The 16,835-nt window shown below is 35.6% G+C and overlaps 1 long non-coding RNA gene across 1 annotated transcript in view; it reads left to right on the top strand.

The window, feature by feature from the left end:
• The window catches only part of LOC133325002 (uncharacterized), a 165,968-nt gene extending 150,892 nt beyond the window's left edge, over positions 1-15,076 (top strand). Inside the window, exon 2 of the long non-coding RNA XR_009754148.1 lies at positions 14,992-15,076. This is a non-coding gene — a long non-coding RNA (uncharacterized LOC133325002). The remainder of the gene's footprint in view (positions 1-14,991) is intronic.
• Positions 15,077-16,835: the final 1,759 nt, after the last annotated feature.

Genomic DNA, 16,835 nt, shown 5'->3' with positions numbered 1-16,835 from the left:
TTTCGACTAGCTGAGTCGATCTAGACATGTGTGTCCGTCCGTTAGTCTGTCCATTATAATTTATAAATACGATACAGTCTACAGTTTTGGACCAATCTTCACGAAATTTTACATGTATGAGCGGTTCTGGCCAATGAAGACCACTATTGTTTTTGGTAAAGATAGGTCAATATTTAGGGGATGAAATATTGGCCCGAACATCGCAAAATTTTGTTCGGGGGAGGGGATCGGACCAAAGAATAAGCATGCCTATTTTAATAAAGTTCGGTCAATATTTAGCGGGTCAAATGAACCCTGACGTTTGTGTGAAAAATGACAAATTTTGTATTCTATGACGTATAAAGTTACTCCTAAAGAACCTAGCCCCTAGAAGTTGATAGTATATCTAAGAGGAGTTGTTGGCCTTTAAATTAATACCTATTCAATATTCCGAGGGTGGTCGTTGTGTAGCGTTAACTGGTTTTTGTTATTTGACAACCAAAGGAACACTAAATATAAATTTACAATCAATTCCGTTGAAACAAGCACTCAGAGACCCCAAAATACCGAATAATTAAGGTACCGCTTAATTTGGGCGGCGCCAATACATGGACCAATATTCATAATTTTTAGTAGAGTGATTTTCTGTTAAAGAAAAATTGTATTAGTATTTAAAAATTCACACTTAATGAGAATACAAAATACCAAATTATAGTCAATTCGGTTGAAAATCGTGTTCAAAATACCGAATATTGGAGGATGTCGTTATATTGGACCTACTCTGAAACTTGAGTCAATATTAATATTTTCTTAGTAAGGTGATATTCAATGCAATGATAGTTACCGCCAATTCGGTTGGAAAACGAGTCCAAAATCGTCAAAATATCGAACAGCCCACTTTATGTTGGACGATATAAAAATGACGCCCAATATTTATACCCTACACAACTATGTTGTCAGGGTATTATAGCTTTGTGCAGCCCCAAATGTTTGTAACGCCGCGAAATATTGGTCCTAGACCCACGTTTAAGTATACCGATCGTCATATCTCGACTAGCTGAATCGATCTAGACATGTGTGTCCGTCCGTCCGTCCGTCCGTCTGTCCATTATAATTTGTAAACACAATACAGGCCACAGTTATGTACCAATCTTCACGAAATTTTGCATGTAGGATGGGTTCTGGCCAATGAAGACCCCTATTGTTTTTGGGAAAGATCGGTTAATATTTAGGGGATGAAATGGACCAAATACTAAATTATTGTCGGTTTTTCTGGTCGCTCCAGAGGCTGCAATTATGGCCGAAACACAGCGAGTTTTTGCACGGAGAAGGGGATCGGGCCAGAGAATAAGCATGCATGTTTTGATAAAGATCGGTCAATATTTAGCGCGTCAAATGGGCCCTGACTTTTGTGTGAAAAATTACAAAATTTTTATTCTGGGGCGTATATACTTGCTCCTGAAGGACATATACTCGAGATGTTGATATTTTGTCCAAGATGAGTTGTTGACCTTCAAATTGATACCAATTATATGGCTGTATGTAACCCGATGCGGGAGTTATACGTAATTAAGTAAAGGTGACTATGTGCATATTTTTACTATTACTCCATTAGAGGACGGAAATGTCGCACTGATAGCTTTGAAATTGTACATGAACTTCCGATTATGGTCAAGGACGACGCCTATAGTTTTCGGTGAAGTTGAGATTTCATTCAGGGGGTGCAATGAATCAAAAACTTTAATTTTGTCAGATTTTCTAGTCGCTCTAGAGTCAATTATTATATGCAGAACATCACATATTTTACAAGGTGAAGGGGATCTGATCAAATACTTACAGCGGCTGTTTAGATGTTGATCGGTCGATTTTCCGAGAGTCAAATCAACCAAAACCTAAAGTGACCAAATTTTTATTTTATGGTGTAAAAATTCACTTCAATAAAAAATATTTTGGAAAATATGCAAATATGGAGTTGTTGATCTAAAATCGGTAAAAAGGGTGCAAATATCACGAAATATTGCTTAGGCTCAGAATATAGAACCGCCGAAAGTGTGCTTTTCGTGGTAGTTGTGTAGGGTATCATATGGTCGGCCCCGTCCGACTATACTGCTCCGCTCACTGGTTTTAAGATGGCTTGTGTTCGAAATATCGTATATTGGGGGACTCATAAAAACCTGGACCGATATACCATATTTTTAATATCAAACTTCCTAGGAGTATTAGCAATGTAAATTTCAAATTCGATTTTAAATACTTCCGAACTCTATTGGCATTTCAACAGTCCACATTATGTTGGAAGAAATAAAAATGGCGCCCAACATTTATAAGATGGTCTGTTTTTCATGGCTAATATTGCTCTAAAGAACTTTAAACATTTAATGCTATTATGTTGTTTGTAAATTTCTCCTACCCAAAATCTACACCTATGATACATTCACCTTTATAAAAAATAGACTTATTAACCGATTAAGTTAATTAGTTGGTGGCGCCTTTATAAGCAGCATTAATGTTCATTAAACTACAGTCATTAGCCAACACTTTAACTCAATTAGCAGCAAAATTATCGCCCACAACTGTAATTATCATCATCAGCATAAACGTTGGCCTTTAGCCAATTAATTAATTTTATTTGCAAGAAGAAAAAAATAAATAATAAAACCAGTGAGCGGAGCAGTATAGTCGGACGGGGCCGACCATATGATACCCTACACAACTACCACGAAAAGCACACTTTCGGCGGTTCTATATTCTGAGCCTAAGCAATATTTCGTGATATTTGCACCCTTTTTACCGATTTTAGATCAACAACTCCATATTTGCATATTTTCCAAAATATTTTTTATTGAAGTGAATTTTTACACCATAAAATAAAAATTTGGTCACTTTAGGTTTTGGTTGATTTGACTCTCGGGAAATCGACCGATCAACATCTAAACAGCCGCTGTAAGTATTTGATCAGATCCCCTTCACCTTGTAAAATATGTGATGTTCTGCATATAATAATTGACTCTAGAGCGACTAGAAAATCTGACAAAATTAAAGTTTTTGGTTCATTGCACCCCCTGAATGAAATCTCAACTTCACCGAAAACTATAGGCGTCGTCCTTGACCATAATCGGAAGTTCATGTACAATTTCAAAGCTATCAGTGCGACATTTCCGTCCTCTAATGGAGTAATAGTAAAAATATGCACATAGTCACCTTTACTTAATTACGTATAACTCCCGCATCGGGTTACATACAGCCATATAATTGGTATCAATTTGAAGGTCAACAACTCATCTTGGACAAAATATCAACATCTCGAGTATATGTCCTTCAGGAGCAAGTATATACGCCCCAGAATAAAAATTTTGTAATTTTTCACACAAAAGTCAGGGCCCATTTGACCCGCTAAATATTGACCGATCTTTATCAAAACATGCATGCTTATTCTCTGGCCCGATCAACTTCTCCGTGCAAAAATTCGCAGTGTTTGGGCCATAATTGCGGCCTCTGGAGCGACCAGAAAAACCGACAAAAATTCAGTATTTGGTCCATTTCATCCCCTAAATATTAACCGATCTTTCCCAAAAACAATAGGGGTCTTCATTGGCCAGAACCCATCCTACATGCAAAATTTCGTGAAGATTGGTACATAACTGTGGCCTGTATCGTGTTTACAAATTATAATGGACAGACGGACGGACGGACACACATGTCTAGATCGATTCAGCTAGTCGAGATATGACGATCGGTATACTTAAAGGTGGGTCTAGGACCAATATTTCGCGGCGTTACAAACATTTGGGGCTGCACAAAGCTATAATACCCTGACAACATAGTTGTGTAGGGTATAAATACCTAAAATGAAAAAAATGAAAATTTTGAAGTATTTGTGAAATTTCGAATGTGATTTTTCTCATAAAACATATTAATACCGCAAATGAGGAGGTACCGCTATAGGCTGGACTATTATATAACGTGGACCGTTGTAGTCCGCATAATTATTTAAAATCCAATGATTAGTAACAAATTCCATTCAAAACACTACTATTACATCCTTATAGTGATATCAACATCCAATCAACGTCCTTAAATGGTTGAAGTTGTATTCATATAAAGACTCGATGGTTTGTCTATAAAGTCTCTTTCCTTCAGCTCGTCTATAAAGTCTTCCAGACTTGCATTTCTTTTATAAATACTCCCTGATATTAACCTTCCCCATAACGACTCATTTTTTCAGTTTGTCCGTAATGACTGCCAGGTATAAGGATTCAGGTCTTCCATAAAGACAACCAAGCCTTCACCTCGTCTATAAAGATGCTATACATTTTACACGTCTATGGTGACGACCTGTTCGTCTATAAAGACTGTCAGGCCTTTAGCTCACCTATAAAGGTTCCCTACTTCAATCTCCCTAAGTCTACGTAACATTAACCGCGTCCATAAAGACTGCTGCCAACAGGTCCTCTGTAACGAGTATCAGATCGCCCATAACGACTCTCTGCTTCAACTCGTCTATAAAAAGTGTTTCAGCTCCTCTACAATTTTCAGCCGAAGAATTCGGAGAAACTGTTTTTTTCGAACGATCATATTTTGACGTGGATTATTACGACAAGAATGCATCGATGAACGGAAATATATTTATTACGATATACCAATGAGAAAAACTGAAAACACCTACAATTAACAACCGGGTACATTTGTTTTGTTTGTGCATATGTTTGTAACAGGCAAAAGGAATCGAGATAGACCCATGGTTCATTTTGAGAATATGCATAGAATCAGTTTCTAAGTCAATTTATGCATGTCCGTCCGTCCGTCTGTTGATGTTAAATTATAAACAAAGTAGAGGTCGCATTTTTAATCCGAATTGGATGGAATGTGCCAAATTTCACTCCATTCATTTATTTGGCCCAAGGACGAACCCTATAGAAATTTGGAAAAATCGGTATATATTTTCGTCCCATTTAATGTAAATGACGTGTTCGAAGTTTCGTTAAAATCGGTTTCGATTTGAATATAGTTCCTATATATAGTTTCGCCCGATTTTAGGTAAATGGTGCACCACAGTCCCTGAAAATTATTCGATTTAAGTCTAAAATGACGTGTGCTAAGTTCCGTGAAAATCGATTCGGATTTAAATATAGCTCCCATATATGGCTTCGCCCAATTTTAGGTAAATGGTGCACCAAAGTCCCTAAAAATCATTCGATTTGCAACAATTTTGGAATAGCTTATTGAAATTAGTCTAGAATGATGAGTTCTAAATTTCGTGAAAATCGATTCAGATTTAGATATATCTCCCATATATAGTTTCGTCCGATTTTAGGTAAATGGTGCACCAAAGTCCTTAAAAATCGTTCGATTTGCTCCAATTTTGGAATAGCGCGCTGAATTAAGTCTAGAATAATGTGTGCAAAGTTTCGTGAAAATCGTTTCAGATTTAGATATAGCTCCCATATATATTTTTGTCCGATCTTATGTAAATGGTGCACTATAGTCCCTATATATGTTTCGATCTGCACTAAATTTGGCATAGCCTACTGAATTGCGTCCTAAATAATGTGTGCTGGATTTCATGAAAATCGTTTCAGATTTAGATATAGCTCCCATATATATTTTTGTCCGATCTTATGTAAATGGTGCACTATAGTCCCTATATATGTTTCGATCTGCACTAAATTTGGCATAGCCTACTGAATTGCGTCCTAAATAATGTGTGCTGGATTTCATGGAAATCGGTTCAGATTTAGATATAGCTCCTATATATATTTTCGTCCGATTGACACCCATTGACACAACGTTCTGAAGTTAATATTAATTAATCTCTGGCAAGTTTCCTTGAAATCGGTTCAGATAGAGATATAGCATAGCTTCCATATATAATTTCGACCTATTCATGTTTATTGTATACCAATTAATCAATGGATGTTTGATTAAGATTAAATTTTAAATCGTGCAGCGTAAAAAATAGAATGTGTCAAGTTGGCTTTAAATCGACTTACAAAATTTACCTTAGGTTGCAGAATGACATGTGTAGAGATTTATGCTAGTCGATTTAGATAACGATAAAGAGCACATATTTAAGTTCGTTCAATTTCATGTCAATATTCTTTCAAAAAGGCGAAGTCTGTTAGGATACTATGTAGAATATACCCAAAGTGGTGAAGGGTATCATTTACTTTACTTTACTACTTTCCTTACTGGTTTTGCTCTGGGAAAAGATGCCGCAGACGAGCTGTTAACTGTTAAACTTAAAGCTCTATGGTAGTTGTGTAGGATATAATATGGTCGGCCCCGTTCCACTATGCTGCCCCGCTCATTGGTTTTCTGTATGTTGAAGGACCTAGTGTAATTTTCCAACATGTGTGTCTATAATTTGGTATTTAATTGAGATCTGAGTTTAAACAGGCAATTTAAAATGCACATCACGAGATGGCGGGCATATTAAGATCGGCTGGAACACCGATGTTAATGACATTTATTTTTATTATATAATTTACGACATAGCATCCCCTTTATTACAAAATTACAATTTGATAATTTATTCCAGAAGTTGAAATTTTTCTTTATATACAAAAAGTAACAGCTCTTATTGGAATATCCTATGGCCTTGTTTTAACAGCAATAAATTACAAAATAAAAATTGTTTAACTTAACATTATGTATATAGAATAGAAGAATACATGTTCAGTTATTTTTTTATTGTTAATAAATTCCATAAAAATTAATAATTATTATTTTTTAATTAAAATAAATATTCTCAAGACTATCGCATACTTTCTTAGAATATTCACACATTTTTGCCATTAAAGAAACATCATACTTCATCGAAGTTTTGCAAACGATGCCAAACTAAAGGAAACTGAACTATGTTGTCCTTGGTAAATATGTTTGTGTTTGCATAACATATATGTATGCATATATTCGCCCATCATAAATTAAATTGGGATTTTTTACATTTTGCACTAAAAGGAAACGACATTTCCTTTCGTCGTTGCCTTTTTCCACATTTGCTTATTTAGATGATGATGATGATGTGCAAAAATGTTTATGAGGAAATTTATGCATTATCATAAATATTGAAGAGAAATCCTTGTATGCAGTTCGCTGATTGCACTCAAACATACACACATTCATACATATATGAATATTGAACATATATCCTTGAATAATATACACGATACATAAATTATTTGAATGTTTGAAGAATGTTTATTACCCCATAATGTGTGCAGATGTGGCAAATAGGATGGTTGAAAATTCTATACTTCAATATATTTTAGTCATATATGAAATAGTTTTTTTTGTGGATTTCAAATGTCCTTGATCTAAATTTATTATGTTTAATATTTTTTTTTTTAAATTGCGTTTTTCACAAATCATTTTTTTCATTGGCCACAATTACCAATACCACCCTTATAAATAAATATTTATTTCGCCAAATATATAGAAAGTTATTTAATGTATTTACATTAAAATGCATGCAACTGGAAATGCGATACCATAAATTATTGAAAATGTTATTGAATACTGCTGCACTACAATTGTCGGATGTTATATAAAGGAGAGAATGCAGTTTGATTGTGGTCTAACATAATTAATATTTATTTGGAATATATAATAAGAAGGATTCTATGCAATTGTATGAAATACTGCGAGAAGTTCCTGCGGAAATATGTCAAAATTAATTTGTTCGAGTTTTATTTATTCGAGTATTTCATATAATTTTTGTTTTATAATTCCAAAATCCAAATATTATTGCCTCTTACATTACAAAACCAGTAAGGAAAGTAGTAAAGTCGTACTGGCCCGTTTAAATGATACCCTTCACCACTATAAGTATATTGTTCATATGTGTCCTAAAAATTGTATGTCAATGTTCTCTCGAAGGAACATATACCTTCCTGGAACCTAAATTTCGTGTCAATCGGACAAACATTAGAAGTTTGGTGCACCATTTACCTAAAATCTGACTAAAACATATATGTGAGACCTATATCTAAATCTGAATCGATATTCTCGAAACTTAACACACCTCATTCTAGACTCAATCCAGTACGCTATGCCAAAGTTGGTGGAAATCGAAAAATATATAGGGATTTTGGTGCAACATTTACATTATATCGGATGAAAATTTAAATGTGAGCTATATCAAAATCTGAACCGATTTTCAGGTTCATCATCATTCATCATTCTAGTACGCCATAAAAATCGAAAGATATATAGGGGCTTTGGTACACCATTTACATTAAATCGGACGAAAATATATAGGGGAGCTATATCTAAATCTGAACCGATTTTCTCGGAACTTAATACACATCATTCTAGGCTTAATTTAGTACTCCATGCCAAATTTTGTGAAAATCGAAGAATATAAAGGCATTTTGGTGTACTATTTACATAAAATCGCACGAAATTTCGTGCAAATCCAAAAATATATAGGGACTTTGATTCTCCATTTACATAAAATCGGACAAAAATATATATGGTAGCTATATCTATATCTGAACCGATTTTAACGAAAATGTGCACACATCATTCTGGACTTAATTCAGTACCCTATGCCAAATGTCGTGCAAATCAGAAGATATATGAGGACTTTGGTGACCTATTTACCTTAAATCGGACGAATATATATATATATATATATATATGTGAGCTATATCTAAATCTGACCCGATTTTCTCGAAACTTGACACACATCATTCTGAACCTAATTCAGTACTCTATGCCAAATGTCGTCCAAATCAATAGATATAAGGGGACTTTGGTGACCCATTTACCTTAAATCGGACGAAAATATATATGTGAGCTCTAGCCAAATTACATGCAAATCGAAAGATGTATAGGGACTTTGGTGCCTATATCGGACGAAAATATATGGGAGCTATATCTAAATCTGAACCGATTTTCAACAATTTCAATAGGGTTCGTCCTCGGGTGAAGTAAGTGACTTTTACCAAATTTCATCCAAATCGGATCATAAATGCGATCTGTACTTTGTTTATAATTTAATATCAACAGACGGACGGACGTACATAAATCGACTCAGAAAGTGTTTCTATGCATATTCTTAAACATATGCACAAAGACATAATACCCGTACCACAGTGTGATGAAGGGTATAAAGAATGTATCGAATATATTCGGAATATAGTGTAATAATGACAGACGACATTTATACAACTAATAATAGTTCAAATAGTGATAAAGCAAGTTAAAAGTCTGAGTCGGTGTTGATGACAGATATATACCCTCAGCTTATAGTTTGCAGGTGTCTTCGGAATTACACGCAGACTTTATTATTCGCTTTATATGAGGTATTCAATTTGCTTCAATTTAATAAAATGTACAAGTTTATAGAATACTGACCCTTTCTGTGATTGTGCAAAGTTTGGTTCAAATCGGACATTAGTTTTGATAAAAACGGGATTTATAGATATAGAAAAGGAGATATTATATTTTTGCACAAATTTGAAAAATTTTTTGGGAGTGGACCAATAGGTCTTACCTTCGGACATGATCTAGGCTTGGTAGAGAAGATAGGCTGTGCAAAGTTTGAGATCGAACATTCCATTAAATTAATAAGTAAAAAAAGATAAATAAACCACTGATCGGAGAAGTATAGTCAGACGGGCCGACCATATGATACCCTACACAACTACGACGAAAAGCAAACTTTCTGCAGTTCTATATTCTGAGCCTTCACAATGTTTCGCAATGTGTGCACCCTCTTAAGCGATTATAGGTGAACAGCTCCACTTTTTAACCCTGGGATATTTCCCAAATCTTGTTTTCCCGAGGTGAATATTTACCCTATAAAATAAATATTTGGTCAATTTAGGTTTTGGTTGATTTTTATCCTCGAAAAATTGACCGATCATCATCTAAACAGACGTTCTAAGTATTTGGTTAGATTCCCTTCAACCGTGCAAAATATGTGATGTTCTGCAAAAAAAAATGGCTTGACAAAAATAAAGTTTTCGGTTCATTGCACCCCCTAAATATCATCACAACATCACCGAAAATTATAGGCGTCCTCCTTGACCATTGCCGGAACTTCATGTAAAATTTCAAAAAGATCAGCGCGACATTTCTGCCCACTTGCAGGGTAATAGTAATACTAAACAATATCATAACATATATACCTCTTTAACCCTTTGAGCCCCGAATTTTTTTCCGCAATCATGGAGCGATTTTATGTGCGCAGATTGAATCCAACTATCATAAATAGGATATGAGCAAAATTTGACCTTGCTACATCTTTGCGTTCCGGAGATTCAGGACATTCTTTCCCAGAAATAAATGTACAATATCAAGAAAAGCAAACGGAATATCGGCGAAAAAATCACTGAAATTACTCTTTAGGTTGATTTTTTTAAAGAATGACAAATAATTTGGAGGGTACAATTCGTAATATTCGAATACGAAGCGATTTAAATAATTTGTACTGTATACACAAACAGGTACTGTACACATGTTTGCCCTTTTCTTTATATTGAAAAGCGCATAACTTGACCAAACATTTGAATTTTTTAGATTTTACTTTTGATATGTGTCGTCCATAATCAGGTCTTGGCATATTTAATCTAGATGTGTATTAAATATAAGCTCTAAAACATGTTGTTGTCTGTGGGAAACATTGGGCCACAAAGGGTTAAATATTTATGTATAACTCCCACACATCATAAAGGTCAACCACTCCTCCGGGATATGCTATGAACTTCTCCGTCCTATGTACTTCAGAAGTAAATATATCCGCCATAAAAAATGTACTTTTTCATACAAAAGTCTGGGTCCATTTGACCCCCTAAAAATTGATCGATCTTTATCAAAAAAGCCACGTTTATTCATAAGCCAGTGTAAAATTTTATAGTGTTGTAGCCTCTATAGCGACCAGAAAAACAGACAAACAAATTTTGGCCCATTTCATCACCAAAATATTATAGGTGTCTTCTTTGGTCATTACCCTTCCTACATGCAAAATTTCGTGGCGATTGGTCCATAACTGTGGCCTGTATAATGTTTACAAATTATAATGGGCAGACATCGAATCTGCTAGTCGAGATATGATCAAGTATACCGATCAGATGGGTCTAGGATCAATATTTTGCGGTGTTACAAACTATTGGGGCCACACAAAGATATAATACCATTGGAACCTAGTTGTATAGAGTTTTAGAGCTCTAACGCCATTCAAGGTATCTTAAAGGTCATAGATCTATTATCCAGAAAATATGCAATGTAGATATATATTTTAAACTTAAAAATATTTTTTTTCGTCTTCGAATATGCCAGTAGGAAAAAATTACTTATAGTGCCAACAAGCGGGGTATGTTCGAAATGAATAATGTTTTTATAAACCCATCGTCAGCGGCATCTATTGGAGGGCATTTTTAAAAGACCTAGTTGTATCTATATGGATCCATAGTTGTTCTCAGAACAATATGTATATTATATGGAATCACTGAAATGTTACTTTTCAGATTTTTGGAATATTATATTAGTCCGTAAATCTGGAGTTAACAAGTAAAAAAGTGTCTGTCGGTGTTGCCGACACATATGTACTCCCCAGCCTATGGTTTGCGGAGGTCTTCGGAATTACACAAACATTTTATTATTAGCTTTATATACGAAATATGTTTTTATCAAAGAGGTTTCGGAATTTTATAAAATATTGACCATTTGTGAGGGGGTGAGGAGTGGACTACAGGGTCCCATCTTCAGAATTTATATATGGTTGGTAAAGATAATAGGTTGTGCAAGTTTTGGTTGAAATATGACATTCCATTCGCCTGATATTTATAAATATTGAAAATTTATATCATTCGTGGGTGAGATACCAGAATGAATGTACCAACGAGTCCAATCATCGGACTTAATCTAGACATCGTAAAGATAATGAGTTGGGCAATGTTTGGTTCATATCGGACATTCTATTTGCCTGATCTTGGATTCACAAATATTGAAAATGTTCACCATTTGTGGGGGAAGTACCAGAAGTAGTGGACGAATGAATCCCATCGTCCTACTTGATCTAGGCTTGGTAAGGATAATAGTCCGTTTTCATGTTATTATAAAATTAATTTTTAGCACAATTTTTACTATTTGACAGAAAGAGATGTTCAATGGGCCTCATCTTCAAACTTGATCTAGGCTTGGCAATGATAATAGGTTGTACAAAGTTTTTATTTTAAATCGGATAGCCATTTTGGATGTTATTATAAAATTAATTTTTAGCACTATTACCAGAAGGAGTGGACCGATATTCCCCATAATCGAACTTAAACTAAGTTTGGAAGAAATATTAAGATGTGCAAAGTTTGAATGAAATCGGTTATTCCCTTCGAGAGTTATCGTGCGCACCAGCCAGCCAGACACAGACAGACGGACGGACATGTGTAAATCGATTCCAAATTTTCTGAAATGGATTCGGTCCAAAGAAAGATGAGGCACATTTTCACCGGATCAAAGTGTGTATACCCTGATTAGCCATAAGACTGAGGGTATAAAAATGTTCATGTTTCGACATAGTCCCCATCTTCGCAAAACATGTTAGTTAAAGTTTTGACCCACCCAAGGTCCTAGTCGAATTTTCCGACCTAAGTGCCTGTAATTTGACACAGTGTTCCATTTTAAGGTTGCGATTGATTTTAGGAATATTTAATGGTGGAAGGTATCAAAAAAGGTCTTTCTTCAAATCTCATAATCTCCTATTTCAAAACGCTAACTAATTAAGCGAACGAATTCCAAGCGGCTTATATGTGACACAGCAACCTATCCATCATTAAACCATTTAATCAATAAAAGAAACTATCAATAAATTGATATTCTTTGTCTAGTAATCCTTCAAATTCGAGCCATTATTTATACATACCGTACATACATACCCTCCTTTTGTGTGTATGTATGTGTAGTTTTCAGTGTTCGAATTGTGATAAGATGCTATAATTCGCTTGTTATTTATGAACATCGTTTGATGAATTTTATTTCAGTTTTCCAGCACATTTATTTCTCACGCACACACTCACACGAAGACATCAAACACTCACACAAAGACATCCTTCATATGAAACGGTCTGCCAGGCAATAAAGGACACTCAACATTTTTACCACAATTTCCCAAAACAAAGTAGCTGGCGTTGGTTCGTTCGTTCGTTCGTTTGCTCGTTATTCGAAATAGTTGTTGTTTTTGTTTCTTTTGTTTTTGTTGTTGTTGGTTTTCAATCTTATCTTGAATTATTGATGGTCATTTATCACATCATAAATGTATGAATGATGATGGTGATGTTGCTGCTGCCACATTTCCACTGACACTTTGTTGTTGCTGTTACTGTTTTTGTTGCCAGGATATCCTTGTAACATTTGCCATTATTGTCTGTTTTGTTATAGCTGTTGTTGTTGTTGTTCGTAATAAAATAAATGTTTCCAATTAATCTCAATTGCTTTTGCATTTTGCAAAACTAAAAACTGCAGTCAATCACTTGGAAAACTTTTTTTGTTGTCGAACGAGGACTTTTGCAACAAAGAACATATTTACAATAGACACGTGCACACACACGCAAACAGTTAACGATGCATATTCATACACACACTCACACAATATATGTGTGAGCTGAAAAGTTATGGCGGCATACAAAGTTTGTGACACCTTTAAACTATCATCACAATTATTATCCTTTGTATCCTCATCAACGTGGTCGTCATCTTCGTTATTATCCTGGCACTTTCATTTTGCATGTTTGTCACTTCATATGAACAAGGAGTCAATTGCCATTGTCAGCATCATAATCAAGGTGTAAATTTCGAACACACACGCTCACACTCACTCACATTTGCTCTGAAAACTTTAAGCTACGCGTTTCGCGAATGAAAAAACGAAAATAATTTTTAACGTTTGCCACTCGCCACGACATCAGGAGGATACTGATGACAACTGGCGGCAAATATTCATTATAGCTTTTGCCAGCTTCACTTTTACCACCGCTCACCGTGTCTTAGCGTTGCGTGTCGGCGTAAAATAAACTGGCAAATCTCAGTTCTCAATGCTGATGCCAGTGTAAAGGTGTTGAAAATTCGCAGCTGAGATTCGACAAGACGTTGAGACGTGGCCACCAAGTGAAACACTATCAAGTCCGTGTATACTGTTCCGTTATGGGGGTACTTATGGCAAGTGTTGATTGGAATAAAACCGTTGATACTTTTGCAGTTGCTGCCATTGCGTTAATGCAATAGTATTGGTATTCTGTAGGTTTTTTGCGGGTCGTTCTTTCCATCCGGTGGAAATGCCATTTCCACGATCCACTTTGTTTTGGAGATACATGTGTTGTGGGGGTTAGCGTTAGGTTGGATGGTGCACGGTAGATGCTACAGCATCCACATGAATGATGCGAATAAGTGAGTGTGTGTGTATGTCATGGTGGTCTGTATGGAGGAGCATGCGCATTGTTTTTGTTTGTTGTCGGTGAATACCAAAGATACAGCATGGCTTTTGTTTTCATTGTTTGGTATGCATATTTCACATGCACATGAACACATCCATATACATGTATGCATGTACAGGATATTTGTGAAGGATAGTAATCTGATTTTGGGGAGGTATTGTACACTTAAAAAAATTAAAATGGGGTTTTTGAACTAATATGACAGTGGGGAAAAAATAACTAATAATTATTAAAAGCGAATTTGGTAAAAAGCGGGGAATTTTAGCTACATAGAGACTTGGGCACGCAAACATTTAGGTCGCAGACCTTGGACATTCCAACAGGACTCAAAACGCACCTCCCAAGAATGATTACAAAATGAGGTTCCTCGCTTCATATCCAGCGCACAATAGCCACCAAAATCTCCGGACTATTGTGTCTAGAGTATTTTGAAAAGCAATGTTGGCACTAAAAAATACCAAAGTGTCGATCACCTCAAGCAAACGTTTCGCCGGGAATTGGCCAAAATACCGCAAAACACACATTTGGGCAGCGTGTGACGGTTTCATTGGCCATTTGAAGGCCATAATTCGTGCCAAAGGTGACCAATTGGAACAAATCTGAACTTATACTAAAATTTGATGCTATTTCCGACATTTTTTGCTTTCATTCAATAAAATTTTAAATTTGCTTTCATTGACTTTGTTGCAGTTTTTATACCCTCCACCATAGTATGGAGGGCATATTAATTTTGTCATTCCGTTTGTAACTCACCGAAATATTCATTTCCGACCCTATAAAGTATATATTCTTGATCAGGGTAAAATTCTAAGACGATCAAGCCATGTCCGTCCGTCTATCCGTCTGTTGTAATCACGCTATCTTCCGAAGGAATTGAGATAGGGTGCTGAAATTTTGCATAGGATTGTATTTTGTCTGCAGGCAGGTCAAGTTCGAAGTTGGAATATATCGGTCCACGTTTAGGCATAGCTCCCATATAAAGGTACCCCAATTTTCAGTATTTTGGGGTTCTTGAGCGCGCTTTTCAACCGAATTCGCTGAAATTTGGTACATTGGGTTATTATTGGGTACTAAATGCCTCCACAAAAAATTATAAATATAGGTCCACTTTCGGTACCTCCTAATTTACAGTGTTTTGGGGGTTTTGGTGGTATTTTTCCACCGAATTGGCTGTAATTTAGTACTTTAAATTCTTAATAGGTTCCAAATCACTCTACAAAAAATTATGAATATAGGTCCATTTTTTCTGGTAGCCCCCCATATAAGGGTACCCCCAATTTTCGGTGTTTTGGGTTTCTTGAGCGCGTTGGGTATATTTGGTTTTTTTTTTTTGGGTACCAAATATCTCCACTAAACATTATAAATATAATTCCATTTTTTCTGGTAGCCCCCATATAAAGGTACCCCCAAATTTCGGCATTTTAACTCGTTGCTTCCACTCTTAGGAGAAGGAAGAAGTCAGCGGGACCTATAGCCATATACATTAGATTCGCTACCTGTTTAAGGTCACCTGAATCATCGTTGATGATGTTCAATAGCTACTGAGCGATATCTATGCGACTTGGTTTTTGCTCAAAATGTAACAAATTTGATGACATACGTACGTACGTTCAAGCCAAAAACATCCGTCCAAATGGATTGGAAAGGGCGGGGCGATATGCCAATATCTTCAGAAACATCTCTGATACTATTTTCAGCGGTTGTTGACGTACTCAGTCGAGACATCTTCTTCCTTAAACCTATTATACCACACTTGAACATTTGGTATGCTCATAAAGATAATCGAGATATGACGATCGGTATACTTAAAGGTGGGTCTTGGGGCTGCACAAAACCCATAATGCCCTGACAGCATAGCTGTGTTGGGTATGAAAAGAGCTTTATATTTTTGTCCACGTTTTGGTATATAGACCCCATGTTTTCAATCGATTTTGATGTTATTTGGTATATTGGGTTTTAAATTTGATACCCGGTGAAGCTCCCATAAAACCGAATTTTGAATACGCCTTTAAAAAAAATTGCCTCTATATTGATATGTAGGTTTTCAGTAGTTATATAATCTTGTTGTGTCAGAATTTTAGGTGTCTTATCAATGTCGGTTCAGTTTCTGGAATATTCCCTATATTTTTGTACCCGCAATTTTTGACATTTTGAGGATTGCGATGTGGCTGTAATTTGATATTCGGAAACATAGTGAGTGATCAACTTTTTCACAAAACATATTCAATATAAGTCCATGTTTTTACATAGGTCACAAAATTGTCGTTTAACTTGACTTGACCAGGGCAAAGCCTCCATTAAAATTCCCAATTTGTGGGAATTTTTAGCATTTTAAAAGGATATAATTTTACATGTTCGGATCTTAATAGGCACAGCATAGGCGAATAGCCCCCATACTAAAGTTCCAAGCAGGTATGGACATTT

This window comes from Musca vetustissima, unplaced genomic scaffold (assembly GCF_032173495.1).
Source record: "Musca vetustissima isolate MV318-11 ecotype Yass unplaced genomic scaffold, APGP_CSIRO_Mvet_v1 utg29156, whole genome shotgun sequence".
In the NCBI taxonomy this organism is placed as follows: Eukaryota; Metazoa; Arthropoda; class Insecta; order Diptera; family Muscidae; genus Musca; species Musca vetustissima.
This window is presented reverse-complemented; position numbering and strand designations above follow the sequence as displayed.